Raw genomic sequence first — 24486 nt, 5'->3', positions numbered from 1 at the left:
CCTGGAGTGCTGCAGTCCATGGGTCATGAAGAGCTGGACATGACTTAGCAACTGAACAACAGCATCACCAGTCAAGACCTGGGCCGGGCAGATACCAGACTCGAATTCCCAGACATGTTCTGAAGTTACAGGCACCTGTGCTCTGGTTCAGGCCCCAAGAGCATCACTCAGGACCACTCACCGCCCATCAATTATTAATCTCACGGTATTCACCATTTTGACATTGGTCACTATTTGCTATAAGAAATGACAGTCATTATAGCAAATACAATAAAGAGTGACTGTTATAGTTTGAGAGTGATTTAGAAACAAAAGGCTACTAAGGCTCTTTATAAAACATTTCGCATCTGAATTTTCCTTAATTTGTCTCAAATCTGGACCCCCAGGTCATAAGATTTTAAAACCCCAAGCGTTTGGGAAATTTGGGCCAGACGGAATAGCCCTAGGCCAGGAGTCAAAAATCCGGCTTCTGATTCCAGCCATAATTTACTTGCTCTGTGACACTGACCAGGTGACAACTTCTCTGAGCCCCTGATTTCTCCACAGTAAGCTCAGCAGGGGATGTGAATTCTGGGTCTTTCCCAGGTTTGTGGTGAGAGGCCAGTGAAAGGAAGAGGTTGGGGGTTTCAGGATGGGGAACACATGTACACCCATGGCTGATTCATGTGAATGTATGGCAAAAACCACCCCAGTATTGTAATTAGCCTCCAATCAAAATAAATTAAAAAAAAAAAAAAGTTGTTGAGAGAACACTGATGCCTAAATGTGCGGATTAGAGACACAGTACTTTGACAACTCATAGCAATGAGATTCAACAAGCGAATATGTACAAAGGGCTCAGGAAGGAGGCCGCAGGGTGTGGACGGAGGCTCCTAGCACCCCAAGGGGTTCCTGCCTCTCTGGGCCAGGCCTGGCTGGTTCTGCCAGCTGAAATGTCAACACGGAGGTTCTTGTCTAAAGTCCCAGGGGACAAAGGATGCTTTGGGCCCCGGGTGGGGAGCAGAGTCCTTTTCCGTTTGCCTCACAGAGGCCTTCCTCTCCTGGCCTGCGGGGTAGGCGGGCTGTAAGTAAGCAACAGGCCGTTTTCTGCTGAGTCACCCGGCTCGGCCCCTCCTGGCTGGTGTCGGGCTGCAGATTCTTAGTAGGAGGGGCTGGCTCCCCTGAGCTGTTTCTGTTCCGGGGGCACAGCGAATAGCATTTTATTTGGAGGATCAAATAGCCTTTCTCAGAAACAATAGAGGTTTTTTTTTTTTTAAATGGGGTAAGGTGGGCTGCTTGCCAGGGTGGCCTGCCAAATCACGCCTGCGGAGAAGGCCCCGCGGTCCCTGGGCTTCGTGCCACGAATTTGCATCCGTCGAACAGAGCAGGAAGCAACAGCCCAGAAGGGCCTGGGTTCCGCCAATCTTATTTTTACCACTTAAGACAGATGTGCCCTTGGTGGAGGTCCGAAGGCCCTGTTTCACTTCCACAGCTGCCGCGCTGCGTAATAAATAGTTGCTGACCTTTCACAAGCACTTTCCTGAGCAAAAGAGCCGACTCATTGGAAAAGAGTGGAAAAGACTGAAGGCAGGAGGAGATGGTTGGCTGGCATCACTGCCTCCCTGGACATGAGTTTGAGCAAAGCTTGGGAGTTAGTGCACAACAGGGAAGCCTGGTGTGTGCTGTAGTCCATGGGGTCGCAAACAGCTGGACACGACTTAGCAACTGGACGACAACAGCAAGAGCGCTTGCCAAGTGCCAAGCTCCCTTCCGCGCTTTCAAAGCATCTCCTCAGTCAGTCCTGACCGGCTTGTGCACTAGGTTCTCTTTCTTGTCCTTGTTTACCTCTTGAGAACACTGACTCTCAGAGAGGTCAAGTCACCTGAAAAAGGTCACACAGCAGGTAGGTGGGGGAGCGGGGCCCTGGACGTCAGGGCCCGTTCTCTGGACAAGTACACCTGGCAGCAGGCTACAGGGACTGATGGGTGGGGACGCGTGCGTCTCAGAGAGTGGGTGTGCAAGTGGGTGTGTCCCCGGTTGGGGTTACTACTATTATTTATTTCTTTAACACAACCGGATGATGCCTTTGAAGACAAGGAACAACATCAGGAAAACGATGCTGCGACGTCGTTCTCTAGGCTGGTTTTTGTCCTGTCTTGCCCCACGTCATTATGACTTGGAGGGTCTGTGAGCAGAAACCCTGAGGGTGAAAAGGCCACACCCCAGCTGCATACTCTGGTTATATCTGCTTCTGAACTGTCTCGGGCTGACCTTGTTTTGAAGCAGCGTGACCTTCAGCTGCATGTCCTTATTTTGTGGTTTTGGACTGAAGTGTGTAGGTTGTAGAAATTGCATGGATTCCAGACAGGCTGACCACACTTCAAATGCCACTGGCAGGTGTGCGACGCCTACTCTTCTAACTCCATGTGGGTCAGACGCACATTAGTCCTCAGAGAGCAAGACCTTTCTCAGACCAACTCGGAACTGGGCTATGTTGCTTGCTAGAGAGTGGCCTGATAACACCAGGGCTTTGGTTTGCTTGTTTTTAAGAGCTTCAAAAGACATTTGCTTCGATCTCAGTGTCCCTTCCAGTGCCCGGGAACTAGTCCTGGTTGCTGAAGCCAAAAGTACATTCTTCCCTTTGTTGTTTAGCTGCTCAGTCGTGTCTGACTCTTTGAGACCCCACGGACTGTAGCCGCCAGGCTCTTCTGTCTGTGGGGATTTCCAGGCAAGACCACTTGGTCACCATCAAAATCAAATTACCAAGCAAGCAGGTGTTGATGAGACCCATCACCACACAAACTTAATTAAAAAAAAAATAGGAAAGGGAGCCAGTTTCCTGCAGAGTGACATTTCGGGGCTCCCCCTCCCACTGGGCATTGAAGATGCCGGGATGATGTCATTTTGTGACAGCGTTGGTAGGATCTGCAGCTTGGAGCCTGGGACCTGCCTGCCATGTGGGCTCCTGTCGGAGTCACTGTCAAAACCATTCATCTTCAGCTTACGGCTGCGCCTCCTGGGGGGACTGGGTTTTCTTGTTCTGTTTTGTTCGGCGTGGCATTCAAGATTCCTTCACAGAAATCTGTGTTGGGGCAAGAAAATGCTACATGAGTGATGCCCTTGTGAAGTCACCATCTGGCCAATATTCATCTTGCTTTGCAAAATACCAAGGATTTCCTTGGGCACAGATGCTGGGCCAGTGATCGAACGCCAGTGATCACAGTCGTAAACCCACACGCAATCAAGTGTAATTAATGCACCTGGTACCCGCTGCCGAGTTCACATTCCTGCCCAGTGCCCGGCTTTTTTGTCTCACGTGTGGGGCTTGGTTTTATTTCCTTCCCTTTTGGCGGGGCGGGCGGGGTTGGGGGGAAGGTGGGGGAAGACGTTTGCAATTTGAATCCTTCTCAGCATCTTTGGCGATAATTAAGTCACTGTCACGGGGCTGGTTAAAAAAAAAAGGGAGTGTTTGTGTGTGCTCAAGAAGCCGCATCACACGCAAACAATACAGCACTGAGCGACTTTCTGCGGCTTCAAGAGCCCATTGTCCTGTGTGCCTGGAATCTGTTCTGCTGTTGGCGGATCACTGGCTTTGGGAGGCCAGAGCCCCAGGCACTGGTCTCCTCATGGTTTTGTGCCAGACAGAAGGAGCGAGGGATCCCAAGCTTGGAAAAAATAAATGATGAAATCCCCAGCAGCCCGCCATCTTCCGACAAGCAGGATTTCAGGATCGCCTTCCTCTCTCTCTGTGTGGGGACTCTTAACGTGGTGATGGGGCGGGCGGGGAAGCCTCCTGCTTTGGTGCAATTGACATCCTGGGAAGCAGTGGACGCTCTCTTTGGACAGAGACCAGGGAGGGTTTGTAGGTGGGACAGGAAGGGTGGAGGTGGGCAGAAGTTTGCAGAAAGGCCAATAGTGATGGTACCTGAGGGTTGTGACGGGGTGAGGGGTCCAAGGGTCCCTGCAGACTCCTTCCATCCCAAGAGCCACATAAGCTGTTGGGTGTGGGAGGCTGGGAGGACCTTGATCAGGGTTCAGGTACAGGCAGGGGCAGTGACTGGGCTCCTTCACAGCCTCCCTGCTCAGCCCTTGGGGAAGGGCTGGTGATATCTTGGAGACCTTGCTGTGGGCGGGGCAGCCTGGGAAACGGCAGCCCCCTGCTCATCCTCTGGGCCTGGCCCGTCACTTCTGCAAGGAAATAGGAAAATTGTAGGCAGCAATTAGAGGTTTCAAAGGCCCTCATGTGTCATTAGGGGCTTGTCACCACCTTTCCCCGAGCTCGGCAATGAATGGCTCCCCATTGTCTCCCGTCAAATTAAAGCTCCTTATCATAGGCTGGAGCATCCTCTGCTAATTGACTCCTGCTTTCCTCACTCATCTTTTATGCCACCGCACCTCGTCCCACCAACGTCTGCAAAAGCCTTCTAATTGCCAGCTCTCTTTGAATCAATTCTATTCAACAGATGTGCATTGGATTTCCGCTCCAGAGCTGGGCCCTGAGAGCAGGGGCAGCCGTGAGGCAGGTGAATCAGATGTCACCGTCTTTGGAATGGAGAAGGACTTCCTCCTGTCTGAGATACTCTTGCCTGGAAAATCCCATGGATGGAGGGGCCTGGTAGGCTGCAGTCCATGGGGTCGCTAAGAGTTGGACACGACTTCACTTTCACTTTCACTTTTCACTTTCATGCATTGGAGAAGGAAATGGTAACCCACTCTAGTGTTCTTCTCTGGAGAATCCCAGGGATGGGGGAGCCTGCTGGGCTGCCGTCTATGGAGTCGCACAGAATCGGGCACGACTGAAGCGACTTAGCAGCAGCAGCCTGTCTGAGAGAGGAAGTGAGAGTTTGAGCCTCAGTCCAAACTCAGATGCTGAATCATCTCAGGAAAGTTAAAGTCTCCAGCCCTCTGTTATGGAGGCTCAGCAGTAAAATGGGGCTAATATCACAGACTTGCTCTAAAAATTGAGATTTTTATCTGTCTATGGCTTCCCAGGTGGCTCAGACGGTTAAGAATCCGCTTGCAATGCAGGAGACCTGGGTTCAGTCCCTGGATTGGGAAGATCTCCTGGAGAAGGGAATGGCAACCCTTTCCAGTATTCTTGCTTGGAGAACCCCAGGGACAGAGGAGCCTCATGGGCTGCAGTCCATGGGATGGCAAAGAGCTGGGCACCACTAGGGACTACCACCTTATCTGGCTACCTATGATTTCTATATAGACCACACACATATGCATACACATATGTACAAACACACACATGCGTGCACATCAAACCCTCAAGGACCCACTGTTCTTTTCACTGCAATTCAAATGGGGCCTGAGGCAGCAGCAGTCATCTCTGTCTATAGAAGCTGGCAAAGGCCTCATTGAAGAGGAGAGATGGAGTCAATTTTTCTTCTTCCTGTAGGCACGAGAGGAAAGGAGCATTCCAGGGAAGGGAGCTCCGTGTACAGAGTCAGGGAGGCAGGAAAGAGCCCTGCGTGTTCCAGCAACGGCAAGTCCAATTGGGGTCCTGGTTTTTGGGGGGGCCCAGAGGTGGAGGATGGGGGGAGGTGGGGGAGGATGACCCCAGAGAGGCAGTCGGTGGGCAAGTCCACACCCACCGAGGCCCTGCCGCTTTCATTTGGCAGCTGCTCCTAATGACGCCTCCTCCACTTTTCTCTGTGCTTTGTGATTTCTGCTCTTAATATTACTCAGACTCACCCTTTCCATTCAGCCTTACCTGCTTCCAGCTTCAGGACAAGCCCCTAGCACCACTCAGGACTGATCAGATGTCATCTGTCACTTGTCTGGGCTCAGCTTGTAAAGTCCTCCAGGATAGAGGCCTCCTAGAGGACTCCCCTTATAACCACATTTCAGTAGCACTTTGCAAACAGAGGGAGTTTTGTAAATGCAATTGCCTCACCAGGTAGATTCTTAATTAGCAGCAGAGGGGTAGAGCTGGGAGGAGCAGAAACCCAGTAGAGATCCAACACCTTTTTTTCCAGTGACCTCAAATGAGTCATCAGTCTCTTTGATCCTGATTTTCTGTGTCATCAGTACAAGGGCCAGTTGTTTCTGAGGATGTTCTGAGAAGCAGAGAGCAGCCTCAGGGACTTTGGGAGAAGGGTGCAGCCTAAAGGGAGCCTTTGTTTCCCTAACTGAGGCTGGGAAAGAGCCTGTCAGGTTCTTACGGGCTTGTTTACCTGATGCGCTTGGAGTCTCGGAAGCTGCACCCCTGCCCTCCTAGAGAACAGGGCCCAGGATGGGGCTTTTTCGCCAGCCCTGGTTGTGTGGGTGTCACACTTCACCCCTGTTTATGGTGGTGTGGGCAGTGGCAACCCCTGGGCTGTGGTGGTGACCTTCACAAACCCTGGCAGGAGGGAGCTTGGGATCAGAAAGATGGACACACACGACATCTCCCTGCCAGTAAGTGCAGGAGCTGGGGTTGAGGTGAAAGGTTTTCTGACACCAACTCCAGGATCTTTTTTATCATCCCACCCAATATAAGATGCTCACCGTGCTGCCCAGCTTGGAGCACTGCGCCACCAAAAGGGAAACATACATAGAACCAAGAGCCCCATGGCAACCCATCACAAACCTTGTAAGTTTCGGACTTGACCAACTGTAGGGAGGAGACAGAATAGACAACAGGGAGAGAGGCGTGGGGGCCCCTGGGCGTGGGCAGAGGGAACCACTAGGGGTCAAGTGCAGAGCTGGAGGTCTAGTGACAGTCTAGACTAGCAGAGAGAGGGGGAACAGGGGCTTGAGACGAGGTTGGGCTGGCTACACAGTTGAGCGTGATCAGTCATGACTCAGTCCCTGATGAGGGAGCTGCCTCTGAGGGTGGGTTCAACATTCAGGTGGAGCACTGTTCATACACAGGAGGCAGAGCCACGTTCCTGACTTCACAAAGACGATCTTGCTGTCTGTCTCTTGCTTGAGTTAATCTCACTGTAAAGAAGGGCATCTGGACACATCAGTCTGATCCCTGCTGGTCACAGGTACACGGGGAGCCTGGATGGAAATACAAAACGTGTCTCCACCTTTGCATCATTTAACCTGTCCTTCTCTGGCAGAATCTACCTGGAAGGGTGACTTAGGAGTCCCATCCTCTCTTGAAACCCCCTTCTCCTCCTTCTCAGTCCTTCTATCTTTGGATTCCAGAGGGACTGCCTCAGAACCTTGAGGCTTCCTGCCTGCTGACTTTCTCCTGCCTGAAAATAGTTATGCTGGATCTTCCAAGCTTCAGAGCCTTAGAGGAGCACCCACAATGCAAAGAAATAACTCCCTCATTTTCCTCTCTCTCACTTTATGACATCACCATGCTATTACACCTGAAGAATTACATAAGAGATGCAGGTTCTATCCCTGGGTTGGGAAGATCCCCTGGAGGAGGGCAAGGCAACCCACTCCAGTATTCTTGCCTGGAGAATCCCATGGACGGAGCAACCCAATAGGCTACAGTCGATAGGGTTTAAAAGAGTCAGACATGACTGAAACAACTTAGCAGGCACTTGGTTATTTTAAAGACTTCTGTATGGACCAAAAAGTTCTTCAGTTCAGTTGCTCAGTTGTGTCCGACTCTTTGCGACCCCATGGACGGCAGCATGCCAGGCTTCCCTGTCCATCACCAACTCCCAGAGCTTATTATGGACCAAAAGCTGCTATTCTACAACTCCCACCCCCCACAACCAAATTCATATGTTGAAGTCCTAATCCCCAGTGGGATAGTATTTGGAGACAGGCCTTGGAGAGTTCATCAGGGCTTGATGCGGTCATGAAGGTAGGCACACAATGTACTTAGTAAGCTTATAAGAAGAGGACGCCTTAGACCAGAGCTCCCTCTCTCTGACGTGTGAGGACACGGTGAGAAGGCAGCATCTGAAAGCTGAGAAAAGGGTGCTTACCAGGACCTGATCCTGCTAACACCTTGATCTCAGCCTCCAGAAATGTGTGAAACAAATATCTACTATTTAAGCCACCCAGTCTACAGTGTTTTGTTATAGCACCCCAAGATTACAAAACAAGCTTCTCCCTCCAAAGGGTGAGAGAAGGAAAATGATTGGAAGTTAAAGGACGATCCAGAAATGCTAATTCTTGAGAAGGATGCCAGATGGGAAAGACACATGACCACCTCTTCCACGGAGTCCTCCTTGACCTCCCCAGATTGACACTGACCTCACTCGCACACAAGCTCAGCTGCCATGCCTGCAGTGTTGAGTGGCATTGGTTTGGGTGCCTATGTCCTTTTCTCAACTGACTCTGAGGTCCTTACAACTGGACCTTGCTTGTTGGTTCTCTCTGTGCATGGCTGGCACATGCAAGGGCCTCCATGAATGTCTATGAGTGGAACACGCAGTAAGAGGAACTCTAGTTACATCTCCCAGGATATACTTTTCAGGTGTAGGCATCTTAGATCCAGCACCACAGTTAAGAGTTTTGGCCCTGCATGAGAATGCCTGGGTTGGAATCCTTCCCCTCCCACTTAGCTTCCCGACCTTAGGCTAATAGCTGACTCTTCCTGAGTCTTAGTTTCTACAACGATAACATACAGGTAGGAAAGATGCTTCAGCTTGTGGTGCAGTCAGCTAAGATCATCCACGAAAATAGTACTGGGCCTAGAGTCAATAGCAATGCGTGTGTGCACACGCTCAGTCATGTCTGACTCTTTGTGACCCCATGGACTCTAGCCCACCAGGCTGTCCATGGGATTCTCCAGGCAAGAATACTGGAGTGGATTGCCATTTCTTTCTCCAGGGGATCTTCCCAACCCAGGGATCGAACCCACTTCTCTTGTGTCTCTGGCATTTCCAGGTGGATTCTTTACCACTGTACCTGGGAAGCCCTCAATACTCAATAAATCTCAGCAATTATTATGTTTCCAGGAGGCAGAAGGGAGGGAGATTGCTCTGTGTGATGACCAGGGATATGAGAGGGGCTGGTCTTGAACTGATCTTAGACGGTGGTTGTCAATAGTACGGCATACTTGGTGTGTGCTAACACGTGGCATACATTTGCTTCATTCTTAACACAAGTCTGCAAGGAAAGGATAATTAGCTTCATGGTAAAGAACAGACTGAGGCTCAGTGAAGTTGTGCAAACCTGCCCAAGATCACACAGCTAATAAATTACAGAGCGTGGGCTTGACCTCAAGTTTACCTGACCCTATCAGTGTACAGGCAACCCCAGGGGCAGGAAAGCCAACGTCATCTACACTCTGGTTACAAGAGAAGGTGCCTGTAAAGACAGGAGGACAGATGATGAAAGAGAAGACAGATGGGGTCAGGGGTGCTCTGTAGTGCCAGGCGGGGAACTTGAACTTGTTCCATAAATATTACGATGCCATTTCAAGGGTGGGAACAGGGAAGAAAGCAGATGAAAGGGTGGAGAGAAGCCTAGATTGTAGTATGTGCTGTGCTCAGTCACTCAGTTGTGTCCGACTCTGTGGCCCCATGGACTGTGGCCCACCAGGCTCCTCTGTCCATGGGATTTTCCAGTCAAGAATTCTGGAGTCGGTTGCCATTTCCTACTCTAGGAGATCTTCCCAACCCAGGGACTGAACCTGAGTCTCTTGTGCTTCCTGCATTGCAGGCGATTCTTTACCACTGAGCCACCTGTGAAACCCCCAGATTGCAGTACGCACGCTCAATCACTCAATCAGGTCTGACTCTTTGCAACCCCATGGACTGAAGCCCACCAGGCTCCTCTGTCCATGGGATTCTCCAGGCAAGAATATTGGAATGTGTTGCCATTTCCTCCTCTAGGGGATCTCCCTGACCCAGGGAGATTACAGTATAGTCTTTGTCACTTATCATCACAGATCTCAGCTGTGTGACGTGTGTGGGAGCTGGGGTGATAAAGAGAGGGCCTGGGTGCTACAGAAATGCCCGTCCTTGGCCTCGTGTCCACTGCAGGTATTTGTAGAATTTCCAACTCAGATCTCAGCATCTGGATGCTCTGCTACCAAGCGGCCAGGTCCAGTTGGGAGGGAGAGGATGCCCATGAGAATACAGGTAAAGAAGCTCCCGCCTCCTCTGAGGATGCCCGAGCTCTGAGGGGGCCTCTGTCCTGAGAGGCTGCATGCTGGGCTCTAAGCTACTCCTCAGGAATCAGCCTTGCACAGGCGCCTCAGTCCCTGCCCTTCAGTTCCCTTTCGTAAAATCGGGGGATGATAGCGCCATCTGCTCAAATGCACCTGCTTTATCAAGAGAGCCTGTGTTTGTGAAAAAGTGCAAAATAATCATCCAAGCATTAAATTTGCCACCCAGATACTTTCTTCATCCTATCTCCACCCCAAGCAAACTCCACTGAATTCAATAATTACGCCACCAAAATAGTCACTGGACATGCAAAAGAGAAATGAGAAAAATTCGTCCTCAAATCTCTCTCTCATTAATAGAGGAATTCCAGACCCAAGCAAATATGCCAGTGGGCAACCTGGATGTCATCTGTCATCTGAGATTCCTCCCGAGTCGTGCCCATTGCTAGTGATGTCACCACGTGAGCACTTTCTATATGTAAGGCACTGACTGCATATCTCAGGCCCTTCTCGTTTTTCACAGAGATGATTTCAATAACCTGCACCCTGGTCTCCTTTGCTACTGTCCAATCCCTTCTCCCCATGGACATTCGAATGAGCCTTCTCAAACACATAGAATCATGTCATCACCATTTAAACTCTGAATGGACTTCTTTGTCTCCAAGACAAAGTCTAAATTCCTTGACAGGCCATGGAAAGCCCTTTATTTTATTTATTTATTTTTTTTTTTAATTTTTTTTTTTTTTAAAAATTTTATTTTATTTTTAAACTTTACATAATTGTATTAGTTTTGCCAAATATCAAAATGAATCCATCACAGGTATACATGTGCTCCCCATCCTGAACCCTCCTCCTTCTTCCCTTTATTTTTGTAAATTAATTTTTACTGAAGTCTAGTTGATTTACAATGTTGTGTTAGTTTCTGCTGAGCAGCAAAATGAATCACATATACATATGCATATGCATATACATGTATTTGGGATTCCTTGATGGCTCAGACAGTAAAGAGTCTGCCTATAATGTGTGAGACCAGGTTCAATCCCTGGATGGGGAAGATCTCCAGGTTGATATTCTGGCCTGGAGAATTCCATGGACAAAGGAGCCTGGTGAGCTACAATGGGGTCACAAAGAGTCAGATGCAACTGAGTAACTAACACACACCCACAAACATATATTCTCTTTTCTAAGTTCTATTCTCATATACCATGGGCTTCCCTGGTAGCTCAGAATCTGCCTGCAATATAAGAGACCTGGGTTCAATCCCTGGGTCTGGAAGATCCCCTGGAGAAGGAAAGGGCAACCCACTCCAGGATTCTTGCCTGGAGAATCCCATGGACAGAGGAGCCTGGTGGGCTACAGTCCATGGGGTTGCAAAGAGTCGGACACGACGGAGCAACTAAGCACACATTCCTATACAGGTCATTACCGAGTACTGAGTAAGTTCCCTGTGTTACACAGGAGGTCCTCATTAGTTGTCTATTTTATATTTAGTAGTGTGTGTACGTCGGTCTCAATCATGCAATTTATCCCTCCCCTCCACTTTCCCTCTTGGTAGCCACAAGCTTGTTTTCAACATCTGTGACTCTTTGTTTTGTTAACAGGTCCATTTGTATCATTTTGTAAAGATTCCACATGTAAGTGATATCCTATGATACTGGTCTTTCTCTGTCTGACTTATTTCACTCAGTATGACAATCTCTAGTTGCAGCCATGTTGCTGCAAACAGCTTTATTTTGTTCTTTGTATGGCTGGACAATATTCCATTGTGGATCTCTCTATACCACATTTTCTTTACACGTTCCTTTGTAAGTGAACATTTAGGTTGCTTCCATGGCCTGGCCATTGTAAAGCAAAGCTGTTTCTGATTTTAGCTTTGCAACCCGCTTTCAGTGCCCTCTAAATACTCCAGCCAAGAAAATAGGACCACAGTCGTGATTCCACCCATCAAGGCTTCTCCAAGTCTCTATACTGGAATTCCATTCTCCCCTCATCAATCTGCTGCTGCTGCTGCTAAGTTGCTTCAGTCGTGTCTGACTCTGTGGGACCCTATAGACGGCAGCCCACCAGGCTCCCCGGTCCCTGGGATTCTCCAGGCAAGAACACTGGAGTGGGGTGCCATTTTCTTCTCCAATCTCATCGATCTAGGAAAGTCCAACTCCTGACTCGGAACTGAGGGTTTTCTCTTACAAGAAGCCTCTCTCTGCCATCATGTGCCCAGTTAACACACCCACTACCGTACTGTCTACAGTAATTGCTACTTCTTTTTTTTATGTAAATTATGAGGAAGTAGATCAGAGGAGTGGTGATGGCAGGATGCCCCTAACGTGAAGAGAGAACAGAGGAGGAGCATTTATCCTCGGTTGGTCCTGGTTTTCGGGAACACATCAGGGAAGAGGTAGAATTCCAAAGCATTTCAAAGGAAGAATTGGATGCCTTGAGGTCACCGTGCTCTGAATTCCCAGCTGTCACCAAGGAGAAGGTCAGTATCGAAGGCTGTTGAGTAGGAAGAAGACAAAGTTCCTTGAGCAAGCTCAGGGCAGATAGATGGAGGTAGCTTTTGTTCTCCAGGTGGGCCTGCTGGCTGCTGGCTCCTCTGGCCATGGGCCAGGTGCCCCTTAGCAGGTGATATTTTAAGAGATCCAGCACCAGCAGCAAGTGTGGGTGAATTTGACATTTACTAAGACTCTTTCCCTCCACAAAAATGAAGTTCCAGCCATCAGGGAGGGGTCCAAGGGCCGCAGACATTATCATTTTACTGGCCGGGGCATCTTTTGCCGCCATCGGAAAACAAACATCCACCTTCTGACTTTGCTTCCAGCAGCCCTGGGTCTCTCATTGAACAGTGTTTTTTGGGATTTTTTTTTTTCTGGGGAACCAGAAGCAGGTTCCTTGACCCCTGACTTGACCAGTCAGAGGCAAAGAAAACAAAGAAGCCACCATCCTCATCCCCTCACTCTGTAGCTTCTGAGCTTCTATAAGATTACAGAACCATCTCCTGTTTGTTGTTGGTGTTCAGCTGCTACGTCATGTCTGACTCTTTGCAACCCCATGGACTGATGCATGCCAGGATTCCCCATCTTTTCATTATCTCCTGTTTGGTCCTTTCTAACTCTGTAAAGAAGGCTGAGCACTGAAGAATTGATGCTTTTGAACTGTGGTGCTGGAGAAGACTCTTGAGAGTCGCTTGGACTGCAAAGAGATCAAATAAGTCAATTCTGAAGGAAATCAACTCTGAATATTCATTGGAGGGACTATTGCTGAAGCTGAAGCTCCAATACTTTGGCCACCTGATGTGAAGAGCTGACTCACTGGAAAAGACCCTGATGCTGGGAAAGATTGAAGGCAAAAGAAGAAGCAGGTGGCAGAGGATGAGATGGTTAGATAGCATCACTGACTCAATGGACATAAATTTGAGCAAACTCCGGGAGAAAGTGGAGGACAGAGGAGCCTGATGTGCCACAGTCCATGGGGTCGTAAGGAGTCAGACGCGACTCAGCAACTGAACAACAACAACAACTTTAAGCATATCAAATAATTCCTTATTCCCAGGAAGACAATTCTCTGCTTCCACAATTCTTATTTCAATCTTATTGCAGCCCATTTTCTCCTCCACTTTTTAAATTTCCACCCCATACCTCTTACTCCAGCCCCTCAATCTTGGTCCAAATGAGCACTTACTCTGTTGGGTTTTAGATATTTTGAATATGTATGGATGGTAATTGTATCTCCTGCCCCTAAATGCATCTTTTTAAGACTTCAGTTCAGTTCAGTTCAGTCGCTCAGTGGTGTCCGATTCTTTGCGACCCCATGGACTGCAGCACTCCAGGCCTCTCTGTCCATCACTAACTCCCGGAGTCCACCCAAACTCGTGTCCATTGAGTCAGTGATGCCATCCAGCCATCTCATCCTCTGTCATCCCCTTCTCCTCCTGCCTTCAATCTTTCCCAGCATCGGGGTCTTTTCAAATGGGTTAGGTTTTTGTTAAGGTCAACTCTTCTAGTCTCTCCTTTTACATTCAGAGCTTCTGCCCCTTTTAGAATATGGATCTTGCTAGAAGGGTTATTAATTCCCTGCCATTGAGAGTGGATTAGGCCATTTGTCCTGAATCCTTACCCGATAGTGATGTTAACAGCAGCTACCACTGACCATGGGCTCCATACTGGCCAGACACTGGATGTGGCCCCTGACCTGAATCCATGATCTCATTCATTGTGACAATGAGTCTGAACATTCCGTATCACTGTTGTCCCCAGCGTGCAGGTGTGAGAACGAGGCTCAGAGGGGCTACACAGATCAGACAGATCAGACAGATACTGGCAGATCAGACAGATACTGAGATTCCAAATCTACCTGCCTCTGAAACCAAAGTTCAGAGTCCCATGCCGCCTTATATCTTGAGCTTTTGTTGAGGTCTGTTTTAATTTCTCCTTCTTAAGAAAATGATGATAAATAAAGACAGAGGATGAGATCTGAGAAACAAACATCCTGGACACCCTGAAATTGTCCTCTCCCCTTATTAAGGGCCTCCCAGCAGGAGTGAAATTCAGTTTCCTTAGCTAAATCCATTTGAATTCATTTCCAGGAGCTAAAATTTGACAAGCGGCTGTAACAACGCACTCCGGTGGAGGCCGGGTCTGTAGCCGCCAGCATGCCTGCCACGGTCTAATTTTGTTTCTCTCCTGTTTGCCTGGTGTGATTTGTCCTTTAGAAACCAGCCTCATCTGGGAATAGTGTGCATTTGTTAATTACCTTTACAGAGCCAGCAGATGGTGCAGGAAGCACTGTATTGTCTGTGGATCCAAGCCAAAACAGAGAGAGAGGCATCTGTTTATTTGTTTAATTTCTTTGCAAGGAAATGGTGGGTATAAAAATAAAACCGATCGTCACTAGGCATTTCAAAACGAGAAACACTTTTGGTGTCGCATAATAATGGTTTAAAATAAAATTCCCTTTTATTTCCCAAAGCCTTTGCAATTCAAAGAAGCCAAGGAACCAGGAACTGGCTGTGCTGGACTCAGACAGGCCCCATTATGTGTGGGTGCTAAATCATTTCAGTCGTGTCCCATTCTTTGCAACCCTATGGCCTGTAGCCTTCTAGACTCCTCTGTCCACGGGATTCTCTAGGCAAGAATATTAGAGTGGTTGCTATGCCCTCCTCCAGGGGATCTTCCTGACCCAGGGATCAAACCTGCATCTCTTAGGTCTGCTACATTGGCAGATGGGTTCTTTGCCATACCTAGGAAGCATTAGCCAGTCTTAGACGCTGGCCATACTTAGCTGTTGAGGAAAAGAGCCCTGATCTTAGGTGGAGAACCACCCAGCAACTGGGCGCCATGTACAGTCTCTCACTGTGTGTCCATAGCCCCACTTCTTGACTGGCCAAAGGCCAGGTGAGTTTCCTATGAACAGAAGATTATGGTCACTCTGTCTACACATTTGATGGCAGGCGTTCAGAATAGAAATCTACACCTCTGTCCTTAGAATCAGAATATCCCAGAGGGAAGGAGCCTTCAAAGCACCCCAGTTGAACCTCCTCCTTTCAGAGATTAGGACATAGAGAACCCAGAGCAGGAAAGGGCTTGATTCCAAGTCACCAAGATTACCAGTGGCAGAGTCGGAGTCAGAAGCGAGGTGACCACCTCTCTCAGCTTGCTGCCCCGCTTCCAGAAACTCTGCCAGATGAGGAGAAGATGGGGAGGGTCGGCCTGGAAAGACTCTGCACAGGCTATGTGAGCTAAGTCTTAAGAGACTGCTGGCTGGGCAAAGATGGGCCCTCAAGGCCACACACCTGGAGGTGGGCAGACACGTGACTCTGAGAAGCTCAAAATAGACTAGAGAGACAAGAGCGCCAAGAAAGGTTGCTGGTGAAGTTGTCTTGTCATGAAGATACAGCATCAGCAGACATCAGCAGGGACAGTCATAGTCGGGCCTGTGTCCAATATGGTGCAGACAGGCTGGTGGGGAACCAGACTGAGGCAGAGATGTCACGGGGGATAGACAGAAAAGGGTCTGACGCAGGGTGGTGACATCGAAGATCAAGAGGTTTCATCTTGCTGCACTCCATAGGAACTTCTCTGCTCAAGGTCACCGATGACCTTGAAGTGACCTTGGAATCCAGTGGTCACTTCATTGGCCTGACCTTTCTCAACACAGCTAACCACTACCTTCTTCTTCAGATGCGTTATTTTCTTAGGGTGCAGACACCACACTCAAGTGTTCTTCTTCCTTCCTCGGGGTCCCGTCTTGGCTCAGCTTCTCTGCCATGTCTCTAAACAGTGGGGACCACAAGCCTCCCTCCTTGAATTCTTCCTCCTCATCCAAATTCTTCCCAAGGCTTTAAACATCATCTTCGAACCATCAGCTTCTGATTGTCTCTCTTAAGCACTGATCTTTGCTTTCATATTTGCATGCATTTATCCAACAGCTTACCATTCAAAAATCAAACGGATCTCTGGAGCACAGAGTCAGATGAATGAAAATCCTCCAGTCATGACACACTGTCAGAGTCAATCCATGCAACGAACACCCGTGAGCCAAGGGCATGTCCAGAGCTAGATCTTTCCACACATTTACGTGCTTTTCATCTGCTCTTTTCCTGGTCCTTCTCACCCTAAAGAAAACATCGTTCGGTGTTTTACTTTGTCATCTCCTTTTTTTTTTTAAGACACAGTTTTATCACATATATAAATGCATGCCTAAAAGAGATAACTTTTGTTTCCAGTGGTTATTTGAATTGTATTGAAAAAGTATACTGTATATCGTCACGAAGGTACACTTTTCTTGTTTTCTGTGGCCTCAACCAATCTTTTTTCACTGCTGAATGGATTCTTTACCAGCTGAGTCACTAGAGAAGCCCAAGAATATCAGAGTGGGTAGCCTATCCCTTCTCCAGGGGATCTTCCCGACCCAAGAATTGAACCAGGGTCTCCTGCATTGCAGATGGATATCTTTACCAGCTGAGCTACCAGGGAATCCCCCTCAAATATACCACCATATGTATCCGCTTTCCTGTCCATGGGCATTTGGGTTGTCTCTGGATTACTATTAAAGTTAGCATCGTTATGGGCATCTTGTCACATCTGCTGACACATATGTAAGAAATGCATTTAGGGGTGTACCTAGGAGTGAACTCCTCATTGATTCAGTTCAGTTCAGTCAGTAAGCCTTGTCTGACTTTGCAACCCCATGGACTGCAGCACACCAGGCCTCCCGTCCATCACCAACTCCCGGAGTTTACTCAAACTCATGTCCGCTGAATTGGTGATGCCATGCAGCCATCTCATCCTCTGTCATCCCCTTCTCCTCCTGCCTTCAATCTTTCCCAGCATCAGGGTCTTTTCCAATGAGTCGGTTCTTCACATCAGGTGGCCAAAGTATTGGAGCTTCAGCTTCAGCATTAGTCCCAATGAATATTCACGACTAATTTTCTTTAGGATTGACTGGTTTGATCTTCTTGCAGTCCAAGAGACTCTCAGAGCCTTTTGGCTCTCAGCTTTCTTTATAGGTTATAAATGTTCAACTTTACATAATGATGCCAAACTGTCTTATACAATGATGATACCAGTTCACATTCCAGCTAGCAGTGTATAATATGCATTCTTTTTGTTCCACATTTTGATCAACACTTGATATTGTTAGACTTTTAAATTTCTGTCAATTACCTGAACATAAAATTCCATCTCATCAGGATTTTGATTTGCATTTCACTGATTACCCTTGAGGTTGAGCGGCTCTTCATAAATTTATTGCATATTTTTTGGGTTAGTAATATGTCTTTCCATGTCTTTTGCTTATTTTTTCTATTGATTTATCATATTGTTATTGCATTGTAAGAGTTCTTAAATGTTTTGATATTTGTGTCTTTTTATACTAACCTTTTGCCTGGTGTGTGTCGTTTGTATATATTCTAGTTTATAGCTTGATTCTTCATTTTCTTTAATATGTCTTTTTTGATTAACAAAATTTCTTAATTATAATGTTCTTAAATTTTTCAGTCTCTTATACTTTGTGCTTTTTATCTTTATTTTTTTTCCCTATCCTAAAATGAGAAAGATATTCTTCACTACATTACATAAGAATTTGAAAGTTTTTACAATGACCCTTGGGTCTCGCATTTATCTGAAATTCATTTTTAGTGCAGTGTCAGGCAGTGATCCAATTTCACCTTTTTCCTCCCATGATGAGTGACCATTTTATCAACACCTTTTGGTAAACAGAATCTCATCTCCCCACTGATCTGTCAAACTACCTGCATCCATATATTAGATTCTATATAAACATGCTTAGTTTCTGGGGTCTCTATTCTATTACAGTGGTAGGAATAAATTTTATCATTTTGTTCATCCAACACTTTTCCTTTCATTTCTTTTTAGAGACTTCCCCTTTTCTCTCTGTTGGCCTTCCTATGGATGTGGACAGATGACCCAGGCTGGACAGCAAGCATTCTCCATCTCCTGAGCAAGGTGATTAGTTTAAAATTGGTCATCTGATTAATTAAAGAGTCAAGAAAAGAGAAAGCATCACTGAATGAGAGCAGAGGCAGCTGCTTGATGACAGCCTTTGAGCACCTGGATCCAGCTGTGCCTGAAGCAGGTACCCTTTGCACTACCCATTACATAAGCAAATGAATGATCCTTGATAAACTTAAGGAGGGTTTTTAATCTCTTGCAATTAACAAACACATATGGCCACAGTCTCATCTACCTGCAGGTGACTCAAGATAATCTATGGCAGAGTCAATTTTTTTTTTTTTTCCAAACACTGTCTCTCCCTCTATGTGTGTGTGTGTTAGTCAGTCATGTCCAATATTTTGTGACCCCATAGACTGTAGCCTGCCAGGCTCCTCTGTCCATGGAATTCTCCAGGCAAGAATACTAGAGTGGGGAGCCATGCCCTTCTCCAGGGGATCTTCCCTACCCAGAGATCCAACCTGGGTTTCCTGCATTTTAAGCAGATTCTTTACCATCTTAGCCACCAGGAAATGCCATGTTTCTCCCTCTGCTCCCACCCAAAGACAAACAGAAGCAAGATTAAGTTCAAAAAGCTCCAGGCAACACTTTTAAGACCTTAATTAAAGCGTAGAACTCATTGTTTAGGTAAATTCGATGCAGAAGTCCCATATAAAGAACATATAAAAGTGATATCACTGTGGTTGAGAAAAGGCTGAGGATGCACACAGACCTCCTTAGCTGGCCTAAGAGCCATCCATTTCCATAGATTATGAGCCTGATCATCTTAGCCTGGAGAATTTCCCTAGCAGGTCTTACTAGACCATTAAAAAAACAAAACCAAAAAAAAAAATATTTTGGTTTTAGAGTGGATAACTTTAGGCTGTTCAGTCTGGAAATAACAGATAACAGGGCAGATATCTTTGGAGGCCGTTCTTAATCCCTGGCAGTAACAGATGTCATCAGCATGGGGAGAATGCTGACTTTTCCGTTCTCTGGAGCGGAGAGGCAGAGGAGGCAGAGGGGCCTTTTGCTAGACTGAGAGTCGTAGTAGATCCAGCAGGGAACCTGGGAATAGCCGCTTCGAGTTTCTTCCTCCTCCCACTCTGCCTTCAAATTTATGACCCTCTATGCTCCTGCCTCCATTGCCTCAGCACCTGAACAGTCTCCTAGTAGGAGGTGCAAATCAGCCAGTCTTTGCACTTCTGTTTGAAGTCAGATCTCTCCAGGGGAACCCACTTATCACCTGGAATCCCACTGCCTGTTGAAATCTTGGTGCGTGTGTGTGTGCTAAGTTGCTTCAGTCATGTCTGACTCTTTTATGATCCCATAGACTGTAGCCCACCAGGCTCCTCTTTCCATGGGATACTCTAGGCAAGAATATTGGAGTGGGGTGCCATTTCTTCCTCCAAGGGATCTTCCTCACCCAGGGATGGAACCCACCTCTCTTAGATCTCCTGCATTGGCAGGTGGGTTCTTTACCACTAGCACCACCTGCTAAGCCCTGAAATCTTGGTAGCTTGATTCAAACCCCATAATTCCATGGTCAGTGGGATTCCAAAGTCCTCCCCAACATTTACTGATTTCTGAAACACTTAAATTGTGCCAGGATCCTCTGCCTTGGGAAAAATATGGAAGGTTTATGGGAAAATAAGAAGGAGAAACAAACCTGACAGGGAGGTTTATAATAGGGTAAATGATAGATAGGGTAAATGATAGGATAAATGATAATAAGGTAAATGATAGAATCAAAATTCAGCATGATCTTGAAAGATAAAGCCAAGGTGAAATTGGCATTATGAGATTGGACAGGGAGAAATGCAAGATTTTCCATTTCAAGTTTTTTCCTTCTTTTTTAAGTTAAGGATAGAATGAATTAATGAATAATATATATGTATGAATGTTGTGGGGCTTTCCAGGTAGCTCTAGTGGTGAAAAATTCACCTGCCAATGCAGGAGACATAGGTTCAATCCCTTCATCAGGAAGATCCCCTGGTTGAATAGGAAATGGCAACCCATTCCAGTATTCTTGCTGGGAGAATCCCATGGACAGAGAAGCCTGGCAGGCTCAGTTCAGTTCAGTTCAGTCGCTCAGTTGTGTCAGATTCTTTGCAGCCCCATGGACTGCAGCACGCCAGGCTTCCCTGTCCATCACCAACTCCCGGAGTTTACTCAAACTCATGTCCACTGAGTTGGTGATGCCATCCAACTATCTCATCCTCTGTTGTCCCTTTCTCCTCCTGGCTTCAATCTTTCCCAGCATCAGGGTCTTTTCCAATGAGTCAGCTGTTTGCATCAGGTGGCCAAAGTATTGGAGTTTCAGCTTCAACATCATTCCTTCCAATGAACACCCAGGACTGATTTCCTTTAGGATGGACTGGTTGGATCTCCTCAGTCCAAGTGACTCTCAAGAGACTTCTCCAACACCACAGTTCAAAAGTGCCAATCTTCAGTGTTCCGCTTTCTTTATAGTCCAACTGTCACATCCATACATGACCACTGGAAAAACCATAGCCTTGACTAGACAGACCTTTGTTGGCAAAGTAATGTCTCTGCTTTTTAATAGGCTGTCTAGGTTGGCCATAACTTTCCTTCCAAGGAGTAAATGTCTTTAAATTTCATGGCTGCAGTCACCATCTGCAGTGATTTTGGAGCCCCCCCAAAATAAAGTCAGCCACTGTTTCCACTGTTTCCCCATCTATTTGCTATAAAGTGATGGGTCTGGATGCCATGATCTTAGTTTTCTGAATGTTGAGTTTTAAGCCAACTTTTTCTCTCTCCTCTTTCATTTTCATCAAGAGGTTCTTTCGTTTTGTAGCCTGGCAGGCTACAGTCCATGAAATTGCAAAAGAGTTGGACACAACTGAACATCTGAGCAGAGTACAGCACATGGTTGATGCAGCTATGCTTAAAAATAAGAAATGGAAATCTCTTTGGATGGAGGAAGCCAGTATAGAGTATGACTCAGCCCCTAGAGGGTCAAATCCATAGAAGCAACCCCCCAGTTCAGGGCACACGCTGGGACAAATGGGAGCTCCTGTATTTTGGTTCAAAAAACTCAACTGGAAACAAAACTTTTAAGAGATTCAAGACCTATTGACTACAGATCATGCTTTCTACCATCTACAGGTAAGAGTCAAAATACCTTTGCACAGCATATGAGCCTCTATGACTTGGTTCTGTCTACTTTCCATTCCATAATTTCTTCTCATGCGAAAAAAACCAAGCTTGCAACAAATCAGTTATTTCGAAAACTAACAAAATAGGCAATAGAACTAGGCGTGTGTATTTCCAGATCAAAGGAAGTGATCTGTGTGCTTTAACTGATTAAACCTCATCTGGAGTTTTCTCTGTGTCCACCTCCGGGACTTATGTTTCCAAAAAGACAAGGACAAGATGGGGAAATAATCCAGTGTGAGGAGCTCACCGGCAATGAAAAGATATGTCTTGTGTGGATATATTTCGCTCAGAGAAATCTTTCAACTCCCATGATGTCTATTTTCAACTGTTTGTAAGGTAACCGTAGATGATGGAGCAGGCATGTTTCAGGAAAAAAAATTTAGAGCCAATGTGTGAACCTTGCAGGAAGTCAGACTCAGCTCTGGACAAGCACTAACCCTCATAGGAATTGACTATTGGGAGCAACAGCAAGTCTTCTGTAGCTGGGACTGTCCATCTACAGACAACATGCTCAGTGTGAGAGAGTGACCTTGTGCATGGAAGAGTCTAAATGACCTGAAATGTACCCCTCTCTTTGTGACAGTCACGATCAACATGTTCTAGATTTCTTAGAGATGTCCAGAAGTCTTGAAGAGACTTGAAGGAGTTGTCAAGAATGGAGAAATAAGAGAGAGGAGAATATGAGGAAGATGGGATTAACATTAGAGAAACTCTGAAATCCGTTAACTGGGCCTTCTAGAAACTCTATTTCCTCTTTCTTGCCCAGTGACATACTTCCCCCATTCTCCATGCTATTGTCTTTGCCACTTTCAAGATACTCCTTAATTAAAGGGTTAGCAATAATTCATGCTAACATGTAAATGACTTAGAGAACCCCACAGTCTTTTCTGCCTAGAGTCATTGCTTATCAGTAAGTGATAAAAGCTAAGTAATAGACTATAGAAAGTACAGTCATTAGCTATTTGCAAGGGAGAAATCAAGGGCTATATTTGCAGGTACATTTGCCAAGCGTTGATAACAAATAACAGAAATGTCCTTTAACTTCAGCACAAAATGTATCTATTTGAAGAACACTGGGGAAGCTCTCGGAAATGAGGATCAGTAACCACACTTTAGGAAAGATATGAACCAGGGAAGCCCTGAGGGCCTGGGAAGTAGAACAGGTGAACCTTCTCTCCCATGGCTGCTACAAGAAAACTTTGCTCTACCTGCTGCCATGGCCATCATATCTGCGTATCTAACTGAACATTCAGATTCTCAAAAGGCAGAGAATGATGGTGGATCTTGGGTCTTGTGACCACCTTGGAGGCCAAGAGAGAAAGTTCTCAGTCCAGGTGGTGCAGGTAGAAGCATAAAGGAAAGATAACCAGTGTGAAGGATTGAAGGCAAAGGAAGAAGAGGGCAGCAGAGGATGAGATGGTAGATAGCATCACCCGCTCAATGGACATGAATCGGAGCAAACTCCAGGAGACAGCGAAGGACAGGGAAGCCTGGCGTGCTTGGAGGTGCAAAGACTCAGACATGACTTAGTGACTGAACAACAACAAAAAGACAGCCGGATGTAGGAAAATGCATGAAAGAGGGACAGAAGGTCTTTTGAGCAACCTAAAATCACATCACACAAAGTCTTGAGAGTCGTCTCATGTCACCAACAAATCCAGTACCGTCACCACGATGCTCACAATGCTTGAGTGTCTCCCAGGTTCCAACAGGAGAAGTCCAAGTTCTGTAGCAAGTATCCATGACCCACAAAGCCTTGCCCTTGACTACTTTGTTGCAGTGGAAAAAGTTTTTCTATTTTTTTCTCTTGCCCTTTGATGGGTTCTTTTTTAACTTTAACCATTCCTAGTCTGTAGTCTGTAACTAATCTTTTTGATTTTAACTGTTCCTAATCTGTAGTTTGTTTTTCAAGAGACTGACCTGATATGTCAATTACATCCCACACCCATCACCCTCTAACTCTGCAGGAGCTATGTTCTGCACCTGTGTATGTGTGCAATGTATGCTCAGTGGTGTCCGACTCTTTGCGACCCCATGGACTGTAGCCCGCCAGGCTCCTCCTCCTTTGGAATTTTCCATGCAAGAATACTGGAGTAGGTTGCCAATTCCTTCTCCAGGGGATCTTTCCAGCCCAGGGATTGAAACTACATCTCTTGAGTCTCCTGCATCAGCAGGTGAATTCTTTACCACTGCCCTACCTGTATATTATCCTTTAACTCTTTTTTATCACATCCTGTATCTGGTGATCACCTTTACAGCACTGTTTGCAGACCACCCCTTGTAGATTTTCTCTTTTTGCATTTCAGAAAGAAAGCCGCGGTGCAATAAACAGAAGACAATGGACCCAACGACCCGGGCTACCAGACACCAGCATATGACTGTGTTCAAAACAATGCAAGAGGAAGAAGAATACAAGATGCTTACAACTTTGTCCCTTATCACCTGCCTCTGACTGTGCGCCCTCCTCTGTAAGATCCTCCAGATTCCTCATGGAAGGCAGGGCACAGACCTAGAGGCATGAACCTACTGTGTCTTTCCTCCACTGGCTCAAGATTAAAGCCATCTTTCTATTTCCTCCCAACTCTGTCTCCATAATTTTGTTATTTGACTTCGGTGGGCAGAGAAAGCCAAGATTTTGGCGATAACGACTTCACTGGCTGAACGACCACTGGGTTACCTTTCTGGCTGCCCAGCCAGATGCCCAGCCACCATGTGCCCTGGAATTCATGGTCCTGACACCCCTTCTCCATGCAGCCCCCTTCCCATTCCCGCCAGCTTTAAGGTTTCCTCTTTGACCTCCTAGATAATGGAACAACTCGACGGGCTGCATCCACAAAGCTCCTGCTCGGTTTGGTGTCTCCA

General features: G+C 46.8%; 1 long non-coding RNA gene across 1 annotated transcript; it reads left to right on the top strand.

The window, feature by feature from the left end:
• Positions 1-1294: 1294 nt before the first annotated feature.
• On the top strand, positions 1295-24141 carry LOC138988181 (uncharacterized). The gene is made up of 3 exons (XR_011464434.1): positions 1295-1882; positions 18370-18589; positions 23931-24141. It is a non-coding gene; the product is annotated as an uncharacterized lncRNA (long non-coding RNA).
• The last annotated feature ends 345 nt before the right edge of the window (positions 24142-24486 follow it).

Source organism: Bos mutus, chromosome 6, assembly GCF_027580195.1.
Source record: "Bos mutus isolate GX-2022 chromosome 6, NWIPB_WYAK_1.1, whole genome shotgun sequence".
Classification (NCBI taxonomy): Eukaryota; Metazoa; Chordata; class Mammalia; order Artiodactyla; family Bovidae; genus Bos; species Bos mutus.
This window is presented reverse-complemented; position numbering and strand designations above follow the sequence as displayed.